Source organism: Mesoplodon densirostris, chromosome 19 (assembly GCF_025265405.1).
Source record: "Mesoplodon densirostris isolate mMesDen1 chromosome 19, mMesDen1 primary haplotype, whole genome shotgun sequence".
NCBI classification, from domain to species: domain Eukaryota; kingdom Metazoa; phylum Chordata; class Mammalia; order Artiodactyla; family Ziphiidae; genus Mesoplodon; species Mesoplodon densirostris.
The window spans coordinates 7630357-7638493 of record NC_082679.1 but is presented as its reverse complement, the minus strand read 5'-3'; positions in this window follow the sequence as shown (position 1 = coordinate 7638493).

Sequence of the window (8137 nt, the reverse complement as noted above, 5' to 3'; positions counted from 1 at the left end):
CCATAACATTGGGAGACCGGTGTAATGGTCCAGATGAGAAAGGAAAGGCCGGCGCTGGGGCTATGGGAGTGAAGAGGAGAGAAGAGGGCAGAGAGTGTCAGGGGCAGGACATAACTTGGGGACAGATGGGCTGCAGAAGGAAGAGGGAGGGGTCTTGTTTGGAGACTGGGGAGCAGCGGCTACCCCCTCAAGATTGGACCCTCGAAAGGAGAAGAACTGACTGGTTAACTCCTGGGTCCTGACCCCTTTCCTTCCCTTTCTGCATTCTGCTTTCTTCCCTCTGCTGTCTGCAAGCCATCTGGACCCGCTTCTTTCCTGCTGAGGCTCTGAGGTCTGTTCTGGCCCAGGGAACTCTGGGGGACCTTTGGGTGGTTCGGGCAGAGTTTGGGAAGAATCTCACCCATGTACACCAGGCCATAGACTGGGCCCAGGCTGGAGGTGGCTTGTTAGACATTGGCATCTACTGCCTCCAGTTCATCATTATGGTCTTCAGTGGGCAGAAGCCGGAGAAGATTTAAGCTGTGGGAAGGCGCCATGAAACAGGTACGATCTATCCTGGACTATATGATGGTAATAGGAGTGACCCTGTCTTACTGGGAGTGCTGAGCTGGGAATGTCTCCTCACCCACGAGAATCAGGTTAGACAGCTGGAGGAGCTTCCCATGTGAAGACAAAGAGGATCAGAGTTGAGAGTGTCGGCAGGCTCTGTGCTGGGATTTTGCTGTGTGATCTTGGCCAAGGGACACAACTTCTCTGAGTCTTAATTAGTTACTGGTAAAATGTCAGTAATAGAGTTATCATAAGGAGTTAATGAAGTAACTTGAGGCAAATGGCAAGCAGTTACTAATTATTATTTTTGAATTTGTCTCAGACTTTGCTGCATAACAAACTACCCCAGAACTTAGTGACCTTAAGTAACAATCATTTATTAGTTTGTGATTCTGTGGGTTGGCAATTTGGGCTGGGCTCACCTTGGGCGGTTCTTCTGCTGGTCTTAGTCATGTAGCTGCAGTCAGCTGGCTGTTCCACTGGAGTTGGATGGTCTAGGATGGCCTCACTATGTCTTGTAGGTATTGGTCTTGGTTCTCCTCCACATGGCCTCTCCAGCTGGCTAGCTCAAGTTCATTCACACTGTGGGCTCAGAGTTCCAGGTGTAACATAAAGAAGGCAGGCCTCAATGTGCAAGCACTTTTCAAAGCTTTATTTGTACCATATTTGCCACTGTTCCATGGCCCAAAGTCAGCTCAGATTTCAGAGGTGGGCAAATAGACTTTACCTCTTGATGGAAGGAGCTACCACAAAGGGGCACCCATAGAGGAGTAAGAGGAATTACTGTTTTCATCTTTGCAAACAGTACCACAGAAGGCAATGAATGACCAGGAAAATAAAACAGGGGATCAAGGTCACTCTTCGGAAAAACTGTCTCAGGAGATTGGTTCAAGATGGCAGAGTAGGGCTTCCCTGGTGGTGCAGTGGTTGAGAATCTGCCTGCCAATGCAGGGGACACGGGTTCGAGCCCTGGTCTGGGAAGATCCCACATGCTGTGGAGCAACTGGGCCTGTGAGCCACAGCTACTGAGCCTGCGCGTCTGGAGCCTGTGCTCCGCAACAAGAGAGGCCACGACAGTGAGAGGCCCGCGTACCGCGATGAAGAGTGGCCCCCGCCTGCCACAACTAGAGAAAACCCTCACACAGAAACGAAGACCCAACACAACCAAAAATAAATAAATTTATATTAAAAAAAACCTATCTCCAAATGAAATCCTAAAATAAAATGCAATCTTTAAAAAAAAAAAAAAAAGAGGCAGAGTAGAAGGACGTGCGCTCACTCCCTCTTGTGAGAACACCAGAATCACAACTAACTGCTGAACAAACATCGACAGGAAGACACTGGACCTCACCAAAAAAGATACCCCACATCCAAAGACAAAGGAGAAGCCACAATGAGACGGCAGGAGGGACGCAATCACAATAAAATCAAATCCCGTAACTGCTGGGTGGGTGACTCACAAACTGGAGAACACTTATACCACAGAAGTCCACCCACTGGAGTGAAGGTTCTGAGACCCACGTCAGGCTTCCCAACGTGGGGGTCCAGCAGGAGGAGGAATACCTAGAGAATCAGACTTTGAAGGCTAGAGGGATTTGATTGCAGGACTTCAACAGGACTGGAGGAAACAGAGACTCCACTCTTGGAGGGCACACACAAAGTAGTGTGTACATGGGGACCCAGGGGAAGGAGCAGTAACCCCATAGGAGACTGAACCAGACCTACCTGCTAGTGTTTGGAGGGTCTCCTGCAGAGGTGGGGTGTGGCTGTGGTTCACCCTGGGGACAAGGACACTGGCAGCAGAAGTTCTGGCAAAGGGCTTCCTTGGTGGCGCAGTGGTTAAGAATCTGCCTGCAAATGCAGGGGACACAGGTTTGAGCCCTGGTCCGGGAAGATCCCACATGCTGCGGAGCAGCTAAGCCTGTGCGCCACAACTGCTGAGCCTGCACTCTAGAGCCCGTGAGCCACAACTACTGAAGCCTGCACGCCTAGAGCCCATGCTCTGCAACAAGAGAAGCCACCACAATGAGAAGCCTGCACACCACGACGAAGAGTAGCCCCTGCTCTCTGCAGCTAGAGAAAGCCTGTGGGCAGCAACGAAGACCCAATGCACCCAAAAATTAATTAATTAATTAGTTAATTTTTAAAAAAAGTTCTGAGAAGTACTCCTTGGCATGAGCCCTCCCAGAGTCTGCCATTAGCCCCACCGAAGAGCTGAGTAGGCTCCAGTGTTGGGTCGCCTCAGGTCAAACAACCAACAGGGAGGGAACCCAGCCCCACCCATCAGCAAACAAGCGGATTAAAGTTTTACTGACATCTGCCCACCAGAGCAACACCCAGCTCTACCCACCACCAGTCCCCTCCCATCAGGAAGCTTGCACAAGCCTCTTAGATAGCCTCATCCACCAGAGGGCAGACAGCAGAAGCAAGAAGAACTACAGTTCTGCAGCCTGTGGAAGGAAAACCACATTCACAGAAAGATAGACAAAATGAAAAGGCAGAGGACTTTGTACCAGATGAAGGAACAAGATAAAACCCCAGAAATACAACTAAATGAAGTGGAGATAGGCAACCTTCCAGGAAAATGATAGTGAAGATGATCCAGGACCTTGGGAAAAGAATGGAGGCAAAGATCGAGAAGATGCAATAAATGTTTAACAAAGACCTAAAAGAATTAAAGAACAAACACCTATAAGAATTAAAGAACAAACAAACAGAGATGAACAATACAATAACTGAAATGAAAAATACACTAGAAGGAATCAATAGCAGAATAACTGAGGCAGAAGAACGGATAAGTGACCTGGTAGACAGAATGGTGGAATTCACTGCTGTGGAACAGAATAGAGAAAGAAGAATGAAAAGAAATGAAGACAGCCTAAGAGACCTCTGGGACAACATTAAACGCAACAACATTCACATTATAGGGGTCCCAGAAGGAGAAGAGAGAGAGAAAGGACCCCAGAAAATATTTGAACAGATTATAGTCGAAAAGTTCCCTAATGTGAGAAAGGAAATAGCCACCCAAATCCAGGAAGCGCAGAGAGTCCCAGACAGGATAAACCCAAGGAAAAACATGCCAAGACACACAGTAATCAAATTGACACAAATTAAAGGCAAAGAAAAATTATTGAAAGCAACAAGGGAAAAATGACAAATAACATACAAGGGAACTCCCATAAGGTTAACAGCTGATTGCTCAGCAGAAACTCTACAAGCCAGGAGGGAGGGGAATGATATATTTAAAGTGATGAAAGGGAAGAACCTACAACCAAGATTACCCGGCAAGGATCTCGTTCAGATTTTGAGAAATCAAAAGCTTTACAGACAAGCAAAAGCTAAGAGAATTCAGCACCACCAAACCAGCTCTACAACAAATGCTAAAGGAACTTCTCTAAGTGGGAAACACAAAAAAGAAAAGGACCTACAAAACCAAACCCATAACAATTAAGAAAATGGTAATAGGAACACTTCTCCCCTTCAGAGAAAGCCCGCGCACAGCAACGAAGACCCAATGCAGCCAAAAATAAAATTAAAATAAAGAAATTTATATTAAAAAAAAAAAGACACTGGCAGGGGCACTTCCCTGGCAGTCCAGTGGTTGAGACTCCAGGATTCCACTGAAGGGGGCGCGGGTTCGATCTCTGGTCAGGGAACTAAGATCCCACATGCCATGTGGCTCCGTCAAAAAAAAAAAAAAAAAAAAAAAGACACTGGGTTTAAGTCCCACCCCTTGGGTTCAAGTCCCATCTGAATTGTGCAGTTTCATCTTGAGACCCAGGAAGAGCCAATGTTTCAGTTTGAGCCTGAAGGCGGGAAGAAAGCTGATGTCCTAGTTCCTTTTTTAAAAAAAAAAAATTATTTATTTATTTGTTTATTTATTTATTTGGCTGTACCGGGTCTTAGTTGCAGCATGCAGGATCTTCATTGTGGTGTGAGGGATCTTTAGTTGCAGCATGCAGAATCTATTTTCCTGACAAAGGACCAAACGGGGCCCCCTGCATTGAGAGCGCGGAGCCTTAACCATTGCGCCACCAGGGAAGTCCCTCATGTCCTAGTTCAAAGGTAGTGAGGCAGAAAGAATTCTTTCTTATTCAGAGGAGAGTCAGCCTTTTGTTCTATTCAGGCCTTTTATGCAATCTTCTTTACTAAGTCTCCTGATGTAATATCGATCTCATGCAAAAACACCCTGAGAGAAACACTCAGAATAATGTTAGACCAAACATCTGGGTACGCTGTCAAGCTGGCCCAGTAAAGTTGACATATAAAATTAACCATCATAGTTCCTGACACTGTGGAACTTTACTCACTGTTATTATCACTTAAGGCTGCATATTCTTGGACTGTTACATGAGAGGGAAATAAACTTCTGTGTTGTTTAAGTCATTGTTATAATGGTCTTTGCTAAAGCAGCTGAATTGGTGTGCTACCTTATATTTTCCAAAGATATCTCCTGTCCCCACTCACTTCCCCCATTAAGAAGCAGAGTCGAGTTCCCCTTCCCCTGAAGTGGTGTGGGCTCATGACTGATATGTAGCTGTTGCAACATGGCAGAAGAGTGATGCTGCATGATTTTTGAGGTCAAATCAGGGAAGGCAATGCAATTTCTTTGATAGCTGAAATACTCTTGAAACCTTCAGCCATCAGGCAAGTAGTTCAGCTGCCCTGAAGCCACCAAGCTATCAGGAAGCTCAAGCTATCCCACACAAAGAAACCACATGGAAAGGCTTGAGGCTCCGTGAAAACACATGCTCCACCAGGTCCCGACACCCTTCAGTCTCCCTGGTCTTCCAGTTCCAGCCACTTTCTGACTGCAGACACTGAGTGACCCCAAGCTGGAACTGCCCAGAGAGCCCTTCCCAATCTCACTACCCACAGGCCTATCAAAGATAATAAAATAATTGTTGTTTTAAGCCACTAAGCTCTGGGCTGATTTGTTACACAGCAATAGTGAACCAGAACATCTGGTATAACTTTTATAGTGGGAGAGATGGATTCATTTTTAATATGTCTAAGCAGAAGTGGAACCCCCAAATCCTACTTACTCTTCTCCACCCCAGAACCTTCACTAGATCAGCCACCAGGGTCCTCTTCCCCTGAATAACTTGGCATCTACAACATGTTAGCCCTGTCCTTTGCTGTCCTTCCTCTATGTGCAAAGGGTTCTTCCTTTCCTGGAGTGCTAGTCAGTTGCTTTTCTTTCTTTCTTTCTTTCTTTCTTTCTTTCTTTCTTTTTTTCATTGAAGTATAGTTAATTTACAATGTCATGTTACTTTCAAGTGTACAGCAAAGTAATTCAGTTATATATATATTGAATATATATTTTATTTTCATATTATTTTCCATTATAGGTTATTACAAGATATTGAACACAGTTACCTGTGCTTTACAGTAGGTTCCTGTTGTTTATCTATTTTATATGTAGTAGCATATATCTGTTAATCCCAAACTCCTAAATTCTCTCCTCCCCCCACCCCTGCACTATCCCCTTTGGTAACCATAAGTTTGTTTTCTGTGTCTGTCAGTGTATTTCTGTTTTGTAAATAAGTTCATTTGTTTCATTTTTTTATGTTCCACATATAAATGATATCATATGATATTTGTCTTTCACTGTCTGACTTACTTCACTTAGTATGATAATCTCTAGGTCCATCCATGTTGCTGCAAATGGCATTATTTTATTCTTTTTTACGATTACTATTCCATTGTGTATATAGACCACATCTTCTTTATCCATTCATCTATCGATGGACATTTAGGTGGCTTTCATGTCTTAGCTATTGTAAGTAGTGCTGCTGTGAGCATAGGACTGCATGTGTCTTTTCGAATTAGAGTTTTCTCTGGGGTAATCGGTTTCTAAAATGGCTCTCAATGACCTCCACCTCCTGGTATTCATGTCCTCATATCATCCCCTTTCCTGTGACTGTGCTGGACCTAGTGACCTGCCGCTCATGGCAAAAGTGATGGGATGTCCCTTCCGAGACTAGGTTATAATAGACTATGACTTCAGTCTTGCCTGCTCACTTTGATTAAGCTTGCTGCCATGTTGTGAGCTGCACTGTAAAGAGGTCCCATGGCAAAGAAAGGAGTTCCAGCCAACAAGGAACCAAGATGCTTGCCCTCAGTCCAGCATCTCTCATGTGACCGGATCTACCCAACAATCATTTATGGGTGCTTGGAAATGGATCCTTCCCCAGATGAGTCATTGGATGAGACCAGAACCTCAGCTGACACCTTTTTTATAGCCTTGTGAGAGAATGCAAAGCAGAGGACCCAAGTAAGCCACCCCCAGGTCCCACCGATTATGTCCATCTTGTAATATACATCGGTAACTTTAAGACACCCATAAACTGTATTTTCCTTTGTTAGAAGAGTCTTAAGTTACTTCCCTGGTGGTCCAGGTGTTAAGACTGCGCTTCCACTGCAGGGGGCACGGGTTCCATCCCTGGTCTCGGAACTAAGATCCCACAAGTCATGTGGCATGCCCCCCCCACCAAAAAGTCTTAAAACATCATTTTCTCTCTTATCCCTTTCGATATACAATAAATAACAGATTGTACTAGATTCATTGTCTCATAATAATGTGTAAGAGAGATTTACTATTACCAGTGAGCCATGGGAAGGCTGTGAGCCTGTGAGGACCAGGTGGAAGATGGGCTGGAGGGGAGGGACAGGAGGCTGGGGCCTGTGAGTGGGGCTGAGTAAGAAAGCCCTGTCCAAGTGACACAGGTCAAGCTGGAGACCTGACAGCACCCACAAGAACCGTACAATTCTGGCAAATCCTTCTCCTTCTCTGGGCTCTGGTTTCTGCATCTATAAATAGGCCATAATTATCCTAGATGTATTAGTTATCTATTGCTGTGTAACAAATTGCCCCCAAACTTAGCAGCTTAAAGCAACAATAAACGTTTATTGTCTCACACAATTTCTGAGGGTTGGGAATCAATGAGTGGCTGGGCTGTGGGGTCCTGGCTCAGGATGTCTCACGAGGTTGCAGGCAGGATGTTGGTGGGGACAGCTGTCACCTGAAGGTCTGACTGGGGCTGGAGGACTTGGCTCCTCGACACGTGTGTTTCTCCAGCAGATGACTGCTTGAGTGTCCTCACAACGTGGCAGCTGCTTCCTCTAAAGTGAGTGATCCTAGAGGGAGTCAGGCAGAAGCTGCAGTGACTTTTATGACCTAACCTTGGAAGTTACACTCTGCCATTTCCACAATACCCTATTAGTCACACTGTCAGCCCTATTCAATGTGGGAGGAGACTACACAGGGGCCTGAATACCTGGAGGTGAGAATCACTGAGGCCCATCTTGGAGGTGGGCTTCATAGTTCTGATATAGTATCTTTATTATTGTAAACAATATTGACTTCAGAACTATCTCAAAAGTTTTTCCCCCTCTACTCAACAGCTGTACTGTTTAGAGGTCTGTGGCTGCATTAAAAGCCCTTTCTTCCTTCTCTGTAACTGGGATGGAGGGAGGGCTAATTCACTGGGCTGGAATAACAGACACAAATAAAGCCAACTTCAAAGTTAATACGAAACACTATTTCCCAAGGACATGCTTTCTTACTCACACTGTTGGAAATTCT